Genomic DNA, 20,014 nt, shown 5'->3' on the forward strand with positions numbered 1-20,014 from the left:
CCGGCACCGACCGCAGGGCTTCCCAGGCTACGGGGTTTCCTGGGCTGCGGTGGGCGTCAGCAGCAAAGGCAGCGGAGCTAACCTGGGTGGGGCCCTGGCGTTGCCCGGTCCCGCTGATGGCGCGCTCTGAACGGGAGGACTCTCCCCGACGTATATAAGCGCGGAGGCTGCTAAAAAGCGACACGCGACCGGGGCACCGCTGCAGCGTGGGGGACGGAGAACTTCGCCCCCAAACGGCACCTGCCACAGGGAGCACTCCCAGCTGTTTCTTCGCGAGGGGTTTAAATCCACTCCCGGTAGATCTAGCAGCCGATCTAAAGAGCCCCATGTCGGGCTTAGGGTCTGATCCGCAGTATGTTCATCATTTACCCTAGGCAAAGCCCTGTGTTCAGGGTCCAATCCCAAAAAGCATTTTCTCCCACCCCAAACAGAGCTACACCATATATATTCATCCCCAAATATGTATGTTATCCACTGTGGTTATGGTTTCACTATGTATTTAGGGGTATGATCATACTACACGTATCACTTACGTTGAATATGGTTTAATTATGTTTTTGGAATCTAAACCCCTGTACCTCCAGTGGTGGCATAAGAATGATACTCACTGTATTTTTGGGGTAAAATACCTAATATATCTACTTCTAATTCAGGAAAGCTCTTTGTTGATGCTTGTAGTCTTAACCCCATTATACTTGCTCCTTTCACCAGGTATTTGGGGATCTCCAGTACACCCATCAGCTGGCATTGAGAATACTTTCTTATGCATTTTGCAATACATCTATCTCCCATACTGGCTAGGTCTTCACTATATGTTTGGGGTCTAATCCAAAATACATCTGGCAACTGCCCAGAAGAGGGCTTCACAACGTTTTGATATCTAATTATGGACCAGTCATTGCTCTCTGCAATTCAGTGTTGATGTGCACCTCTAATGTCAAGGTCATGTTCTGAGGGGTTACCTATTTTAATATAATCTGTCCAGTTCCAATGAGGAATGCTGTCCTGACAGACCAGTCTGATGAGTTGGTAGGCTTTTATGTTATCTCTTAACCCCTGAGTCATTGAGGAGGCAGCTGTGGATTTTCCTTTTCTTAACTTTGGGCTCATAGATCACCATGGTTCATAATTACCTTGGACAACTGAAGCAGGAGGGGAGATGGTTACAACATTAGTAGCAAAAAAAACCATATGTCCAATATGGTGCTATTGTTAAATAAATAATTTTAAAAATCAGATATTGTCTGTGTAGATGACAGAAGTTTCTGCATCAACCATAGTGCTAAATCTAAATAAGCAGATTTATTTCAAGATGTGGAAAGCCTGATTAATTCAAGCTGTTGTTTCAGTGATTTATAGGACTAATTCCAGTTGTGAGGATATTTCATGTTACTTTGTGGATAAAAATGGAGCAGATTAAGTCAGAATTGTTTGCTTCAGTAGATGCAGGGCTATGTCTGTAGAGGGGAAATGCTAGGTTTTCTCTGCTAGAGTTTCACTCCCTAAGTTTTTTCTACAAGTGTTTTGAACCAGTGTCCAGAATGGCTGAGGAAAGACAATACAAAGTAACTATTCCATTATTGGTGGAGATTATCAACAATTCCTTAGGGATGGCAAAGAGAGCAAGTACAACCATCTGTCTATCTACTACCCAGCTTTGACATTCATACACCACCCAAGAGCTTCAGGCCCAGTCTACGCTATAAAGTTAGGTCGGCGTAAGTCACTTTGCATTGACCTATTTGTGCATGTATTTACACATAAATTTGTCTCTAGCTGATGTAAGCACCCCATTTTGTTGACTCAGTAAAATCCTCTCCCTGAACAATCTGGTGCTATGGAACAATGTCGATCTGCTGAGGTTGACCCAGAGCAACTGTACAGCACTGCATGACCGGTCTCAACCCTAACAGTCCTACACAGCAGCTGTTCCACTCCCTGCGACAGTGAGCACTCTGGTCACAACTGTAAATGCCACTGCCCAGAGATTGGAAGCCAACTCCCCCTTAAAGCCCTCCACATGTTTTTGCAATACCTTTTCCTGATTGCACACCTTAGCAACTAGCAGCACTCCCTTGTGTGCAACTGACTATGCCAGCTCCACACACTAGACACACTCCTGCCTGGAATACAGAGGAGGCATTGGCTCACGTAAGCCTGTGGGGAGAAGAGGCTGTGCAAACACAGCTATGGGCTAGCCATATAAATGTGGACATCTATAAACAGATTGCATGCTTCCCCCACCTCCTATGCTTTATTACAAGAGAATGAAGATAATAGCTTTACTTTGAAATGTTTGGAGTGTGTATTTGCTAACAGTGCACTGAAAGAAATCACTGGTCTATGTCCCCCAAAAAAGTGACAATTTTATTACATGGTAGTTACAGTAACTTTAAGCTTGTGAGAGATGACTTGTTTGTGTGTCTCTTGTCTTTGTCCCCCAGCAACTATCCCCTGCACCATATAATACCCCTCCCCACCATTTCCAGTTCACTTGCCCCTTTCTGTTCTATTAAGCCATTACATCTTCAGAAGCTGTGTGTGCACAAAAAAGTTGTTAGAAACTGTGAACTTTAAAAAAGCTGTTTTTTCTGGTAGGCTTTATCTCAGAAACTTCTTGCTCAAATGATCCTAAATTTAAATTAGTAATCCTGTTAGACAGCAAATTTCAAGACAATACAACTAAGCATGCAGATTTTAGAGTACTTAGAAAATTTACCTTTTAATCAGAAAAGACTTCTCAATCTTAACTGTAGCAGAACTGGTGCTCTGCTGTAATATTGTATGAAATTAATAATCAACTACTTTACTATATCTATATGCCCAGCATAGGATAATTCTGAAAGTATTGGAGACTCTGAGAAGTGTGAAATGGTCCATTCATCTCAATGTGATATTCTCAGATGACTGAAAATACCCCATGAAGATGAATACAGCCCAGAACAACAGCTCTGAGCTATGTGAATTACTCCATCTCCATGAATGTTCCTATTCCCCCTCTCTTGTGCTTGAGAGCCTGCGATACACATCAAGCATCCATATTCTTGGCTCCCCACCCACAGGGGCAAGACAGGGCATCCCCTGGTCCTGGGTACATGAGGGGAAGGGAGTGGGGCTCACCCCCTAGAAGGATAGGGGCCTCCAGTTTTCACATGAGGAACTCAGACATTTCTAGAGACAGATCCCAACACACATGAAAGGGGGAATGAGGAGCTGACAGGTGCCTCTTGCCCCTAATCCTTCTCACTTGTCTTGTTACCCACCTCCATGTCATCCCACTTAGTGTCCCCACTCCTCTCCACCACTTCTGTGACCTAAGTACCCCAACCACTCTCCTTGACCTCTCATCCCCATTTGTCATCCCCACCTTTCTGCAGTCTCAAACCCCTCTTTACTCCAAGCAACCATTTCCATGTGTAATTTATTCTCTTTTTAAAAATAGTTTGTGCACCTTTTGAATTTTCTGCTGTATTCAGCTGATATTTCCCCAAATTTAAAACAATTTTGACAGAAGCAGCTTGTAGCAACATGTGAACACCCACCTGATTTCTGGTCAAGGTGGGATTGAATTTACAGTGCCTTAGTGTTGCTCAAGTTCAATGGATGTAACGTCCCCTTGAGCTCCAGAGTTCCTGTGAGTTATTGTTGATTAGCAAACCTCTTGGGCACGCTGTCTGCACGCATGCAGTATAATCTGTTCAGCACTTGAGTGTTAGGCAAGGTAGGTATGCAACTACTGAGAAAGCCAAACTTGTTTGGATAATGTTTTCAGTGTTGCTCCCCAAAGATTTAGTGGGTGCCATGCACTAGTTGGGATAAATGTCCAGCTCTTCACATCATGGGCTTGTGTTCACATACAATGCTACAAGAGTGCAGCTGTGCTGCAGTAGCTTTTTAGTGAAGATGCTACTATGCCGACGGGAGAGCTTCTCCCGTTGGTGTAGTTATTAATCCATCTCCCTGAGATGTGGTGGGCATGTTGATGGGAAAAGTTCTCCCGTCAACATAGCACTGTCTACACCGGGCTGGGGGCGGTTAGGTCGATATAACTCGCTCAGGGGTATGGTATAAAATGACAGTTGGAGATAGTTTCAGAACTGTTTGTGCTGTAAATCCAAGGTTGGTTTGACTTTGGTGTTTTCCTTCCTGTAGTAATAAAGATAACTCATTTGGATTAAATGTTTAAAAGGCAACCTAAGATTGTTTTAGGGTAAAGGTACACTGGCCCATGTATACACTCAAATCCTGGTTTATCCCTACATCTGTGCAAAAGACTGTCAATCTTAAGAAAAGTATTGGGGGGCTTGTATCTCCGGAACCCCTTGGGGATCACCCTACCTGGTACCCCCATGATGAACCACCCAATTTCAAGGAAATCCAAGTAACCATGTGGATTTTAGAACACTTAGAAAAGTCAACTTTTAAACAAAAAGCTGTTCTCAAAATTAGCTGTAGCAGAGCTGGCGCTCCACTTTAATAAGATTGGAAATCCATTCTGTGCTCCAATGCCTGCTTTCCAATGCACTTCTATGCTCTCTATACTGTTTGTTTGCAGTTCCTACCTAAACTGTGGAAATCCCTTTAAAGATTAATGAAAAGGGGTATCACTTTAAAGTATCTGCTACCTGACTGGAGAGAAGATAAGCATGAAGCTGCATCTCTCAATGGGTGAGATAGGTGAGAAAGCTCAAAGGCTTTTTTCCTGTCTGGTAGGAGTATATAAAAAGCCTGAAAGGAAAGCTAGAGCTTGAGCAGGACCAGCATTCAACTGAAGGAGAGAAAAGTTATCCCACACATAAATCAACTAAAAAATGTCATAAGACAAAGCAAAGAAAAAAGAAACAGTGATTTGATGACATGGTGGTGAGGACAAAAGAGTTATCTACAAGATGGAGAAAAGACTCCAGATAGCAAGGTTTTAGTGATGCAAATCAGGAAAGGTGATCCTTTACAAGAAACCAAAACACTTGTAACTGCACCCAAAACTTGACAATAGTCATGTCAAAATCTATTGCACTGCAAAAGTTTCAATGAAGTAAATGAATCCAAGAGACTAAGGCCTAGATCTACAATGGGACTTAGGCACTTAGAAAATCACAAGAACAACACTGATCCACAAAGCCTGATTCTGCCTAGGCTCTTATACAATGGGGGGAGAGAGGCACCTTAGAATACAATCCACACAGCAAACATGCTATGTGAGGAGCCACCTACGCTAGACAATGAGATATGCTGACCAGAGTGGTGTGTGCTAAGCACCACCTTTCTCTCAGAATTCTGCACCTGAGTCTAGGGAGGTGTCTGTCTCTGCTTATGATTCATAAATGCGGGGGAAGATAGGCAATTCAGATGCCTAAGCATGTGCAGGGTTTTATCCAGTAGGCAAGCTCAGAGGCTGCCTACTGGATCAGGCCTGTCAGGTGAGTTCCCACAAAACAGCCAAGGGAAAGGAGGACCCTTATAACCGAGTGGTTAGAGTATTCACCTGGGATATGGGAGACCCTAATTCAAGTCATCCACCCTCTGCATGAGAAGAGATTTGAACAAGGATCTGCTACTTCTTAGGTGAATGCTCTAATCTCTAAGCAAAGGGCATCATTCAAACTTTCTCTGGCCAAAGTTTGAAGGAGCCCCACATCAAAATCCCATAGCCTAGTGGTTAGGGCACACACCAGAGTGGTTGGTAGGTCCCTGTTCAAATCCCTTCTAATCAAGCAGGTGGGACTTGAACCAGTGGTCTTCCCACAATCCTGGGTGAGTACCCTAACCACTGGGCTAAAAGTTGTGAGGGAGATGGTGGTTGTTCGCCTCCTCCCTTCCCCTGCTATTGTGTGAACTCACTTGAGAGGCACAATCTAGTATGTAGCCTGTTGAGCACTCCTACCAAAGCGGGCCCTGCACACAACATCAGGGGGCTAAATGCCTGTCTTCTCCAGTTTGTGAAGTAGTCTGAGGCTATAGCAGGGCTGCTGTAGCACTTCAGTGACTTACGTTGACAGGAGGGTTTCTCCTGTTGGCATAGGTAATCCACCTCCCCGCAAGGTGGCAGCTAGGTTGATGTGAGAATTCTCCTGTTGAACTAGTGCTATCTTCATCAGTGGTTAGGTTGGTTTAACTGCGTCACTCAGGAGTGTGGATTGCATACCCCAATCCCTGAGTCTCTTTGAATCGTATCGTGTGATTTCTAGCCCCTGAGACTGGCTACTCAGAGAAATTCAAGATCCTCTGCACCCAAATATGCAGTTTAAACCAAATTTACTTTAAACCCCCAGTCCTGTAAACCACACAGAATTTGTGAGCATTTATAATAAAGCAGACGTTTTATTTAAGAAAGAATAAAGATTTAACTAGAAGTGGGAGAGACTGATAAAAACGGGGTTACAATACACAACAAAATCATAAAACACAAACTAGGGTCTACACTTATCAGTAGTTACCTTTCTTTTATAATAAAGTAGGTTTTCCCGCCCAAAAATCAGTCTTTTGCAGAGCTGGCTGATTTCACAAGAACCAGAAGCCAAACATGTATGAAAGCACTCTTGCACCTCAAGGAGTTTCCTCAGTGACTGGATCCAGGGTATCTTTGTCTTTCCCTACACTCAGTTATACTGAAAACTCTCTTTTGTTTCTATTTACAACCAGGGTGAAACTGTCTTGTTATGTTCCTTTTTCACCTGCAAGTGGTTTCCATAGTTTGGTGGTGCCTCTGATGGTTTTCCATTGATGGTTTTGAGAGGGAGCAAGACTGGTCAGTTGAGTCTTGCATTACCTCCCTGACTGATTAAGGACGAGAAACAACTACTTCTTGCTTGGATGGTCCATTCCCAAGGCCCATTACCTCTTGGTGATTAATTTCAACTCCAAGTCCATAAAGCTTACTTTCAGCATAAATACATTATTCCTTAAATATTACCTGTACGTACATCTCGCAACGATTATGAGTCTTGATAAGTTACAAGCTTTCTGTAGACACCTCATGTGATACCCCTTATGGATAAATACCCTTTAAGATGTGTTTGGTGTAGTGGGTTTGTCAGGTCTGAGGTGAGAGCTATTTACAAAGAACAGGGGACCTTTGCTAAGGGGTTTCTGTGTCACACAGTGCACATACACAGAGGCAGAAACTTGGGTTTCAAAGGAGTTTAGGTGCCAGCAAGATTTTTGTGGATTGCCGTGGTGCAAAAAATGGGACTTACGCACCTAAGTACCTTTGTGGAACCAACACAAAATATCTAATTCTGCTGCCATTGAAGTAAATGGCAAAACTACTGATTTCACTGGTGCCTCACTGGGTCTTAGTAATGGCAAAAAGTGGGAGAAACGTAACATAAATCTTTGAGAAACCATTTGCACTTCCAAGCAGGACTCAGACAAGCTATTTTAAGATGTGGAACTTGGAAAAAAAATACGTTTTGAAAATTCTAAAGGTTTTTGTTTTGTTTTTTGCCTTTTCTTAACAATGATTTGCTTCAAATGGAATTTATTAAAAACTTATTGGCAAGATTTAGTACACGGAACTCATTCTTATATTGAGAAAGTCTGTTGCAACTGGAATAAGTTTTGTTGCTTGTTTTATACAAAGTTTTGTTGCTTGTGTTATACAAATACATTTTAGATGATCATAATGGTATCTCTTGGCTTTAAAATTCTGTTAATCATTTTGAGCAGTTCCACTCATCACCCTTGGCATGAGGGCATGGTAGATGTTTGCCTATAGCACCCTTATCAATCATCTCTTCGGCCCTGCAATATCCCATTTCTTTCCACAACTTGTCACTTCAACCAAGTCACATTTAGTCCAGACCCACTTCCAGAGTAATAGAAGTCCAAACACAAGTGCACATAAACAAAATGATCTTTTACCCCTTGTGGGATCATCTATAACCTTGCCCCTTAGCAGGATTTAAGTCTCTCTTTCTGGCTTTTAGATACAGCCCTCACTTGCAGGCTCCTTCTCTGGAATCCCCTCACTACTCAGCCCCTCTTCCAGAGGATTCTTCAAGATCTTCCACAGGAGCCCCAGTTGCTTTTTTTAGTTCCTCCTGTAAACTTCTTGTGTTGTATGGTGAAGCAGACTCATTTGCTGAGTCTATGGCTGCCAAGCATTGGACACCATAGATCAGCGGTACCCAAACATTTCCCCTGCATGACCCCATTTTCAGATGTGTTGTTTCCCACTACCCCAGACGGCTTGGAAGTTGGAGTTTAAAAATGGTGTCCTCCCTGCAGTGTGACCTCACACGCACTGTACATGGAAGGTCATGCTGCAAGGAGGCTGCCATTTTGCTTTACAAAACGGCATCCTCTGGACTGCATGACCTCACACACATACGGTGCATACGATGTCATGCTGTATATAGGGCGCCATTTTGTAGAGCAAAATAGCTTCCCCCATGCGATGTGACCTCGTGCATATGGTGCTTGTGAGGTCACGCTGTGCGGAGGAGGCCATTTTGTAAAATAGCATCCTCTGCATGCTCGGGATTGCTGTGACCCCATCTGCTGATGAAATGACCCCACTTGGGTCACAACCCACAGTTTGGGAACTGCTGCCATAGATAATTCAAGAATGTAAATCTTTCATCCTTCCCAGTGTTCCTAAAGAAGTGCACTACTGCTTTTTGATAGGGGCCCATTTTCCTGGTGTTCTAATTAGGTGTTGCAGTGAAAATTTTGATACTTAAGTTTAAGGCCTCTAAGTTTTTCATATAAATATCTCCTTTTGATGGTACACTCTTTGTACTCCCACAGGAGATGATCAACTGTTTCCTGGACCTTACACATCCCACCTAATCCATCTTTATAGTTTGTTTATTAGCAACAAAATACAATTTAAGACACAATGGACAGTTAACATTCTATCCTCTTTCTCTCATGGCCTTGGAGTGTATCAGCATTTTCAACTCTTGGGCATATTTAATGGGATCTTTTCCCCTCCATTTCTGTTGCCTATATTTACTGCCATTCCTCTCTAAACTCATTTTTAATTAGATTTTTAAACTCCAGTTTATTAAAAGATTCTTTGAATCAACTCACTCATGTTTGACAGCACTTTTTGCCAATTTGTCTACTAGCTCATTGCCCACTGCCCCCTCCAGTAAACCGAATCTTCTCAGCTCTTTTATGATGCAGAGATGTTTCAGGCTGTCAAGTGACCCCAATTAATCCTACCCCCTCTAGCTAAGATAGAGTTCATTATGGCACAGGTGGGCTGGTTAAACAGGATTGTCCAACCCCAGGCCCTCAAAGGGGTAGGCCCAGCATGTTCTAATCATATTTGAGAAGCTGTTCAATGGTGAATTTAGGATCATCAGAATGACCCTACTGAAATAAACAATGCTGGAGGTTGAATGGTTTCATGAGCTTTAAATGGGCCTATTATTTTCCTGTAGACCAAATTTCTTAAAAGGGACTCTTCAGCTGAGGCAGAACACCTATATGTTGCAGAACTCTCCTGTTTCTCCTCAGGAGACAAGGTAGATGAGATAGTATCATTTATTGGACCTGCTTCTTGGTTGAGTGAGAAAGACAAGCTTTTAAGCCATATAGAGCTCATCTGAGTGCCTGCAGAGCTCCTAGGTTCCTCAGGTGGCCTTCCTGAGTAATCTTCCACTAGTCCCCATCCTTCTTGTAGTCCCAGTTTCTATAGAATTTAAACAAATGAGAATCCAAACAGCGTTTCCTCTGCTCCTCCTCAACCACTTGAAAACAACCAGAAACTTACACAATATGATCCCGAAAGTATATCTTCAGTGACTCCAAACATTAAGAAGCCTTCTTAGTCTACCTTCTTTTTAATGTTAGAGACTGCACACTCATAAGCTTCACAGACATTTGTATAGTAAACACTCCACTCATGACACCTTGGTTCTTTATGGCCATATGCATATGACTTCAAATGGATTATACATGTGAGTAAGGGCTGTAAGACTGGATCCTATGTTTGGGTTAAGCTGCAAATATATCACACATCCTGTATGTGTGAGGAGATTTCTCTTACTCAAGCTGTCAGAGGTATAGATGTTCGATGTAGATGCTAAAAGTCTAAGGCTGGATTCTCTGGTCTCCTAAATCCACCTTGTGCTGTATTAGCAATGCAAAGTGGGCTTAACGTGGCTGGAAATGGACAATGGAGAATTCCCTATGTGCAGAGGAACATTCTGCTGGCAAAGGGAGCTCCACAGTCTCTTATGCCACCATGAAGGCAGGGGAGGAGACATGCTGAAGTGGAGCTCCATTACGCCTGATGCTCTGCTGCTGCAAGGTCCCTTTGCAACCCTTAAACCAACATCACAAATCAGAGTTGCCTCCCCGACTTTCACTATCTGTGACTTTTTTCCTGCCATGTCAAACCTGCAACCCTACTCATAATGCAGATGCACAAGGGGCCCAAATTAAAATTGCATAGGCTCTCTTAATTCTAGCATTTCTTAACTTTTGAGTCTGACTTTGCTACATTAATAATGTTCTCTTAACATAGTGGTATATGTAATTTCCTACGTTTTTAAAAAAAGCAAACTAAGAAATTCCATCGTGTGGCATCATATTGACATCCATAGGCTCCATCAGCAGGACTGGAATCTTTAGATCCACAGCACAGACCTCTACTACTTGAGCTCACAGACTAATTTATAGAAAATAATAGATTGTCCTCCTCTGTGAACTAGCACTAGAGGGGGATAAGACACATTTTGTAAATGGGTAGATATTTGCTGGCAGCAGAGAAACAGTGAGAGTCAGGAATCTTGGGTTCCATTCCAAGCTCTGGAAAGGAGCAGGCACAGACTCTTCTGCCTATTTCCCCACAAACTTGACTTCTTCTGTCTCATCCCCTCTGTGATAGGGTGCTGGGAGAAACCAGGCTGATACGGCCTTCTGCCACGGGAGCCCTTATTGAGCGGAATTGGAACAGGCTGAATAACTTGCACAGAGTGGGCTGATGAGGAAAGGCTCCCAGGAAGGAAGTGGGGGGGAAGACAAACAGCCAGAGAAGGGAGAAGCTACAACAGGAGGGTGAGCTTCCCTAGAGCAGTGGCTGCAACCATGAGGCCTGTGGAGCTGTTAGGCCAGACTGTGGATACATTAGATAGATAACCTGCAAATAAAGAGCACTGGTGGGAGCACGAAGCTGAAGACTGAGTGTTTTTTGAGAGCAAAGGACCTGAGCAGAGGCAAGCCCTGCATTAACTTGTTACACCCTCCAACTTATCTCTGTCTCAGTCCTCTCTTCCCCACTGCAGATTCTTGTCCCAGTCCATTCTCCTTGCACACCTGTTTCTATTCCTCAGGCTTCTCACCCCACTCCCAGTGTCCTTGCCCAATCCTAGTCTTCCCTCTCCAGGTTTGCTGTCCCAATCACCATGCCCCTACACTTCCAGGCTTTTGCTATTCCCCACACCGAGGCCCAGGTCTCCTTTCCTAGCCAGTCTCAGTTCCTTTGCCCAACAGTTCCAGTTCCCCTGCTGCCAGTTCCTCATCTGATCTGTCTTCTCCCCCTCCCCCCCTCCTCTAATTGGTTCCCTGTCAAAGACGCCTGCCCCCGGCTCCTCATCCAATCTCAATCTTTGCCCCAGATCATTGACCACTCTCCCCACTTCCTGATCTATCCCCAGTCTCTTTGACCAATCGGTCTCAGTTCTCTCCTCTCACTCCAGCTTTTTGTCAGATGTTTCCTCTCACGTCCACTCCTGATCCTAATTTCAGTCTCCTTATCTAGCCAGTCCCAGACTGCCCCTCTCCCACAGACCTTTGGCCAATCTCAGTATTCCCCGCAACTAACTGGCTCAGAAGGGGGTCCCCTTCTTCAGAGGGGAAAGACCAGCAAAAGCACAGCAATCAGATGATTCCAGGAGACCACAAATGAAAAAACAAGAGTGGGAGTGAGGCTCATAAGTTTACAATCAGAAGGGGACGCTGAGCAGAGAACCCCACACAGTGCCCTCTGCTCCTCAAAAAAGTCCAAGGAGCTAGTGGACACCACACAGATGAACTCTACCCAGAGACATGAATGGACAACTGCATAAAATTGAGCCCCACACTCTCATAGAAGAGCAATGAGTTATTTTGGGAGGACTGAGAGCAAAATGAAAATGTTAACCCACACTGACTCTGTAGTGATTAAGGTGGATAAGGTAACATTTTTTTTATTGGAACAACTTCTGTTGGTGAGATAGACAAGCTTTCAAGATACACAGAGCTCTTCCTCAGGTCTGGGAAAGGTAGGGAGAATGTCACAGCTAAATATGAGGTTGAATGGACAGTTTAGCATAAGTAGCTAGCATATATTCTAAAATAGTGGTTCTCAACCTTGTACGCTCTTGTACCCCCTCAACCTTGTACCCCTTTGAAGAGTCTTATTTGTCTTGCATACTCCAAGTTTCACTTCACTTTAAAAACTACTTGCTTATAAAAATCAGACATAAAAATACAAAGAAGTGTCACAGTACACTATTACTGAAAAATTGCTTACTTTCTCATTTTGTCTGCATGAAATTTTAGTTTGTATTGACTTTAATAGTTCTTTTTATGTAGCCTGTTGTAAAAACTAGGTAAATATCTAGATGAGTTGATGTACCTGGTGGAAGATCTCTGTGTACCCCCACAGGTACTCATATCCCTGATGGAGAACTGCTGTTCTAAAGGACCATTCAAGGTGAAGTGGCCCATTAACACCCCTGTAGACAAAGGACAAAAAGAGGGGTTAGTGGGTTACAGATTGTTGTAATAAGCCATAAATCCAGTGTCTTTATTAAGACCATGATTTTTAGCATCTAGCAAAATCATGAGCTGCCAGGTTCTAAGCACTTCTGAAAAATCAGAAAAATTATATTTTTCAAAATATGGTCAGGATCTGAAAGGTTCATAATAAAGCTCTGATTTGGATCTCAAATATCTTTATCATAACCATAAAAAGATAGTAGAATACCTTAGGAATGGCTATGAGGAAGCTGGAGTGCAGGAACAGTCCCATAAGTAGTATTCTCCACATGTAATGTGTGTTATTCGGTAGGAGGGATATGTACAGGTGCAGAGGCCTGTTCTGTCAATGCAGCCATCATTTTGTCCTGTGGTGTTCATTGCCTATTTCCATTTGGAACTGTGTGCCCACCTTTTGCATTCTCTCTTATTGAAGATGTCTTTCATAATTTCTCTGTCATCCTGCCTGAACTTGTCCTGTCTCATATTTTTTCTCCTTGAGGACAGTCCAGGTTCCTTCTCATGCATGCGCTGGTGTCAATGCAACAGTGCAACCTTTGGCTGGGCAGAGCACTACACCAGAGTTCACTCTGGAAGGGCAGTCGGTCAGTTCTTCTTGCCTGAATCCCTCCGCGGTGCATGGGTTTCCTCCTTATTCCTGGTGCCCATAGGGTCTGGAACGCTTTCAGCTCTTAAGTCTCTCAGGAGGTTGCTAGGGGAACCCTGGGTCACCCTCTCCACTGGATTCCAGATCAGGGCCATTAAGTCAGACAGGCAGAATCAAGACTCAACAAATCTGGCTGTGCCTGAGCACCTTCCTACCTCCCCTTGTTTCTGTAGACTTTTCAGCCTATTGGTCTAGTCGTCCCTTCTCAGGGTGCTATCTGAGCAGCTTCTCAGCAGCTTGCCAGCAGGCGTTCCCTTCTCCAGCTTGTTTGCTCCTCTAGAAACCACTCCACCCCTCTGTTTCCCATTCCTTTTATCTTCCCAGCTACTGTGAGGCTGCCAGTCAGCATCATCTGGCAGTACCTGCATTAATCCCTTGGTTTTTGGGCCATCATTGGGTATGCACACCCCATGACATCATGCCATTTGGCATGACCAGGAATACGTCGTCCCTGTTCTTTCTTTTCTTGGACCTGAGGTTTGTGAGCATTTCCACTGCTTCAAACCCAGTGTGTCAAACAGCCCTACTGTGGGACATCTGTGGAGCAGTCATGGCCACTGAAAGAAAAACAGTTAATGATCCTATCAGTAATCCATTGATTTCTTGAAATGCTAGGGAATGCAATAATCAACATAATTTTAGTTGTTTTTATTTCATCATCTTTTTGTTGGTCACTTTTTTCTTGGACCAGAGATGGTAACAACAAATTATTAGAATTCATAGAATCATAGAATCATAGAATATTAGAGTTGGAAGGGACCTCAGGAGGTCATCTAGTCCAACCCCCTGCTCAAAGCAGGACTAACCTCTGCTATATCATCCCAACCAGGGCTTTGTCAAGCCGCAGCTTAAAAACCTCTAAGGATGGAGATTCCACCACCTCCCTAGGTAACCCATTCCAGTGCTTCACCACCCTCCTAGTAAAAAACTTTTTCCTAATGTCCAACCTAGACCTCCCCCACTGCAACTTGAGACCGTTGCTCCTTGTTCTGTCATCTGCCACCACCGAGAACAGCCTAGCCCCATCCTCCCTAGAACCCCCTTTCAGGTAGTTAAAGGCCGCTATCAAATCCCCCCTCACTCTTCTCTTTTGCAGACTAAACAAGCCCAGTTCCCTCAGCCTCTCCTCATAAGTCCTGTGCTCCAGCCCCCTAATCATTTTTGTTGCCCTCCGCTGGACTCTCTCCAACTTGTCCACATCCTTTTTGTATTGGGGGGCCCAAAAATGGACACAATATTCTAAATGCGGCCTCACCAATGCCGAATAGAGGGGAATAATCACTTCCCGTGACCTGCTAGCAATGCCCCTCCTAATGCAGCCCAATATGCCATTGGCCTTCTTGACAACCAGGGCACACTGCTGACTCATATCCAGCTTTTTATCCACCGTTACCCCCAGGTCCTTTTCTGCAGAGCTGCTGCCCAGCTCGTCGGTCCCCAGTCTATAGCTGTGCATGGGATTCTTTCTTCCTAAGTGGAGGACTCTGCACTTGTCCTTGTTGAACCTCATTAGATTTCTTTTGGCCCAATCCTCCAGTTTGTTTAGGTCACTCTGTATCCTATCCCTACCTTGCAGGGTATCTACCACTCCCCCAGCTTAGTGTTGTCCGCAAACTTGCTGAGGGTGCAATCTACCCCATCCTCCAGATCATTAATAAAGATGTTGAACAAAACCGGCCCCAGGACCGACCCCTGGGGAACTCCGCTTGTGACCGGTTGCCAGCTAGACATGGAGCCATTGATCACTACTCGTTGAGCCCTATGCTCTAGCCAGTTCACTATCCATTTTATAGTCCATTCATCCAACCCATACTTCTTTAACTTGCTGATAAGAATACTGTGAGAAACCGTATCAAAAGCTTTGCTAAAGTCAAGGTATATCACATCCACCGCATTCCACATTCACACTGTTTAATGCAGGAAGAGCTTGACTATAGTTAAGGCTATCTAACACTTTTTATTTTAAGATCCTACTTTCAGTTGCTTATACCTTTGTCAGACTTTAACTGCTTCAGCTGAAATTTTTCATACTGTGTGTCTGCTTTAAGTTTAATTTTCTGGAAATTTTAAGTATAAATGGTTCCTATCTTAAAATAAAAGTGTGACAGATTTATGAGTGGGATTGTATAATGGGGTTGTCTATGAACTGAGGGGCAGGGCTTGGCCATCCTTGGAGTCCCTTCTGATTTATGTTCCTAAAATCTTATGCTTCAGGGCTTCAGCCAGTCACCTGTAAGGGCCAGGAAGGGAATGTCCCGTCTCCCACCCCTCTATTCCCCCCATGTTCTGGGTGGTTTGTTTGATTTTTGTCTACTTCTTCTGAAACATCAGGGATAGCCACAGCAGAAGATGGGACACTGAATGGGCTGGATTAGTGTTCTTTGGGGGTACTGTGAGAATTCTCACTTTCAGGTGCCTGGCTGGTTGGTGTTTGCTTAGCTTCAGGGGCTAGCAAATTGTCATGTTTGGGGTTGAGAAGGAATTTTCACTCAGGTCAGAGTGGCAGGGATCTTGGGGGTTGCATGCGGCAATGGTCATTTGTCAGAATAATCTAGGTGTACTTAATTAAGTCCCTACCATTGTTTGGGCCTCAGGAATCAGTGCATGTCAGTCCCTTCTAGTCTCTGCCTGTGGCACACAATCATTCAGTCTCATGAGGGCTGTAGTACTGTGGTCTAATTTTGGTTGTTGAGTTTGGTGTGTGGGTGGTGGTCTGTGATATATTTGAGGTCAGACTAATTCTGGTGATCCCTTCTGGCCATAAATTCTATAATTATGTGATTAAAATTTTTTTCTTCTTCCCTAAATGGTTTCTTGGGTCCATGCAAAGCAGTGACTTTAACCTGGGCCTCCCGCATCGCAGGTGAGTTCCCTAACCACAGGGTGATTGGCTATTCTGGATTAGGTTTCTCTTCCTTTTTTTTGTGGAGAAAAAAATTAAAAGGTCATGGCTTTGTCCTTATTCAGAGTGAAACCAAATACCAAAACTTCAATTTTTTTCATGAAACAGGAGCAGGGTGTGTGTGTGTGTGTGTGTGTGTGTGAGTGAGGGAGGGAGGGAGGGAGGGAGGTAAAGAATCAGGTAACCAGCAGGAGACACTGAGCTAAGAACTCCTGACAGCGTTCACTGCTCCTCAAAAGCATACAACTTCTTTTCACCCTCTGTGAAACAGAATTCTTGTTTTCTGGACAACCTTAGTTAAGGGGGTCAGGAGTAGAGGGGGGACAATGATAGGCTGTGGGGATAGAAGCACACGGAACAGGAAAGGTTGGGAAGAATAGGTTAAGTTGGTGGGAATGGGGACAGGTTGGAAGGGACATACCAGTAGGAGTATGGAGTAGAAAGGTCTGCAACCACTAGAGAACACTCCTCTCCAGACCCTAGACTAGAACCCAGAATTCCTTTGAATCCCAACATTCCTCTTCTGTCAAGCAAATAGCTATGAAACACACTGGAAAAAGTGTGTCTCATCCCCTTCTGGTTGCTGTTTCACATAGAAGAAATCCATTATTATTGCTACCAGTTACCATGTTAGATCAAGGGATAAAGATCTGTGCAGATGATGTAAAGGTTTCTATCCTGCTGCCTATGTTGGGGTTGTGAGCTGGTGTGTTTGTGTAACAGCACCCCCTTTGGCCAGGCAGAGCATGACATCTGAGTCCCCTCAGACTGGCAGAGCTGTCAGTCAGTTCATGTTTCCAGGGGGTCCTTCATTCTCTCAGGGGGTTGGTAGGGGAATCCAGACCCACCCACTCCTGTGGGTTCCAGGTTAGGGCCCTTAAACTAGATTGGCAGAATTAGGGCTTGACAACTCCCAGAGCTCCTTCCTACCTCCCCTAGTTTCTGTAGTCTCCTCAACCTGTTGGTCCAGTTATCCCTTCTTAGGGTACTGTCTCTGAGCAGCTTGCTGGTAGGAGTTCCCTCCTCTAACGGGCTCGCTCCTCTGGCAGGCATTTGACCCCACTGTTTCCCAGGTCTTTTATTTGCCCAGCTGCTGTGAGGTTGCCAAAAAGCATTGGGCAGCAGTATTTGCATTACCACTTGGTTGCTGGGCCAGCATCGGGTATATACGCCCCATGACAGGGGTTAATAAGATTCCACATGAAGGAATTTCTATTTTTCAGTTTGCTTACTTAAAATCTCATGAAATTACATTAAAAACTCTATGTTAAAGGAACATTAAGTTAGAAACATCAGGAAATATCAGAACTAAGATTGCCCATGCAAGCTTAATTCAGTGGTTGAAAGCAATACGATTCAATATTTAATTACAGGATTACATATTAATTTGTCCACAGGACCCCTAGCGCATTTGTGTACTAGATGCTCAGGGTTGTGTGGTGAATTTGGCTGTTGTCTGTAGAACCCTGGCCTCTTTTGCTGCAGAATTTGGAAGTTGTGTAGTGAATGAGACAAGGGACTGCAAGAAAAGACAGGAACGATGGTCTTATATTTAAGGCAGTTGAATGCCACCTTAGAGAATTTAGTTCTATCCCTGCCTTTGCCACAATGTTCTTATGTAGTGCTGGGCTAGTGACCATGAACAGCGTATCCCATTTTCTGGGTGCTCAACTTGAGACACATTGGACCTGATTTGCAGAAGTGCTGAGCACTTGCAACAGTAACTAAAGTCAATGGGAGCTGTGCATTGAACACATGAAGAGCTATATTATGCTGAGTACCCTGAAAACTCAGGTTCTGCTTATCTGAAGTTGGTCATTTTGGAGCAGGAGGAGAGGTAGACACTTCCAGCTTTGTGTAAGTCTATAATTGCTCTTTAATAAACACTGGTAATGGCAGGGACAGCTGGTATAATAGGCTGGGGAAGGCTAAGCCTTCCCAAGCAGTAGCTCCTACTCCGCCTGTCGCCCCATCCCCCGCTCTGCTCAGGCTTCAGCCTGTCCCCTAGCCCAGTTCTGATCCTCCCAGCAGCAGTCTGGGGCTTGCCTGGACTTAGTCCCCAGGCAGTTGGGGAAGGGTCCCAGGAAACCCCTCCTCACTGGGAAAGTTTTGGCGAGAGGTGACAGAGCTGTGGGGTGAGGATGGGCTCTCCACGTGGGCAGTGCAGCCCACCAATCTGGGGAGAGGGGCAAGAGCTGCCCTCTCTGCACTCCCTGCTGGGGCCCTGCAAGGCGGTAAGTGAGTCATGCTGGGCATGTCACTGCGTGGAGCAGGCAGGCCGGAGCTGAGGCCAGCGGCTGAGTTACCACTGGGAGCAGCAGCCACAGGAGCAGGAGAGGTGCCAAGGGAAGCACTCAGTGCCGGCTGGTGCCTCTGCCTCCAGGTGACTTGGGGGAACAGGGCTGCAGCTTCCACCCCCTCACGGCTCTCCTGGTGGCATTGCCATCTCCTCCTAAGGCTCCTCTCGCCCGCTGCTCATGCCTCTTCACAGGGGGATCTCGACGGAGGGGGCCAAACCACCAGGAGGCAACACCGCTGCAGGGGGGGTAGTGGCTGCAAACCTGCTGCTCCCCAGGTTGCTTGGAGGCAGAGGTGAGCGCTTCCCTCGGCACGCTCTCCCGCTGCTCCCAGCAGTAACTCAGCTGGGGACTTTGGCTCCCTCTACCCCGCACAGTCCTGACCTGCTGGTGAGTGACTCACTCACCACCTCGCAGGGTCCTGGGAGTATGGAGAGTTGAGGGGGCAGCTCTTCCCCCTCTCCCTGGCAGGATGGGCTGTGCTGCCTATGTGGAGAGCCCCTCCTCACCCCACCGCTCTGTCTCCCTTCGCGCAGAGGGGCCACCCGTGCCCCAACTATCCTTCCAAGTGAGAGGGGGAAGTTTCCTGGGACCCCGTAGCTGCCTGGGGAATAAGCCCAGGTGAGCCCTGGTTGCTGCTAGGGAAGGATCAGACCTGGGCTGAAGGATGGACCAAAGCACCTGGCTGATCACTCGGCCCAAAGGAAAACATGTTCCGGGGCTTGTCTACTGACTGGAGCAGAGGAGAGAAGACAATGGGAAGGGAATGTGGGGGACGTGTGTCTGGGGGGGGGAACCTCGGAGGAGGGGGCCAAGTGGGAGCTGGGGTAGTGTGTGGGAGGGGCGGAGCAGGGGGTTGGGCCCCCAGTCCAGCCTCCCCAAGGTCAGGAGTCACCAGCTGCCCATGTAGTGGCATTATTAAGAGCCCAGAGTGCTCTTCTCCAGGGCATGAAGCCTGCTAAATTAGCCCCCGTTGATACATTTTACAACAACAACAAAATGCATACCTTCTGTAGGGGGTCCCTTGTGTCACATATTTTTCTTTCTGAACTGCTCAGGCAGCATTTCCAGATCCTATGGCTTCTTGCCCCATAATAGACCCTGAAATTCCAGTAATGTGTTTTCTTTCTCCTGGCCTGGCTTCTTATCCAGCTGGTCAAGTTTCACAAAGCCAGCATTCTCCTACATATACACCTCACTAAGTACAGTTCCTTTTTACCAGGGATAGTCAACAGATGGATGGCGGGCCAATTCCACACCGCTAGGTGCTTTTGAACAGACCCTGAAATCTTTTTATTTACTTATTATTATCATTATTATTATTATTATTATTATTATCTTATTATTATTTTCTCTGGAGTCTGGACCTTGACCAAGAAATTTGGACCTTGACAAAAAATAATTGACTACCCCTACTTGACAAAAAATAATTGACTACCCCTACTTTTTACT

Source organism: Emydura macquarii, unplaced genomic scaffold, assembly GCF_026122565.2.
Source record: "Emydura macquarii macquarii isolate MOO-44397 ecotype Brisbane River unplaced genomic scaffold, CSIRO-AGI_Emac_v2 contig_2636, whole genome shotgun sequence".
Lineage (NCBI taxonomy): Eukaryota > Metazoa > Chordata > Testudines > Chelidae > Emydura > Emydura macquarii.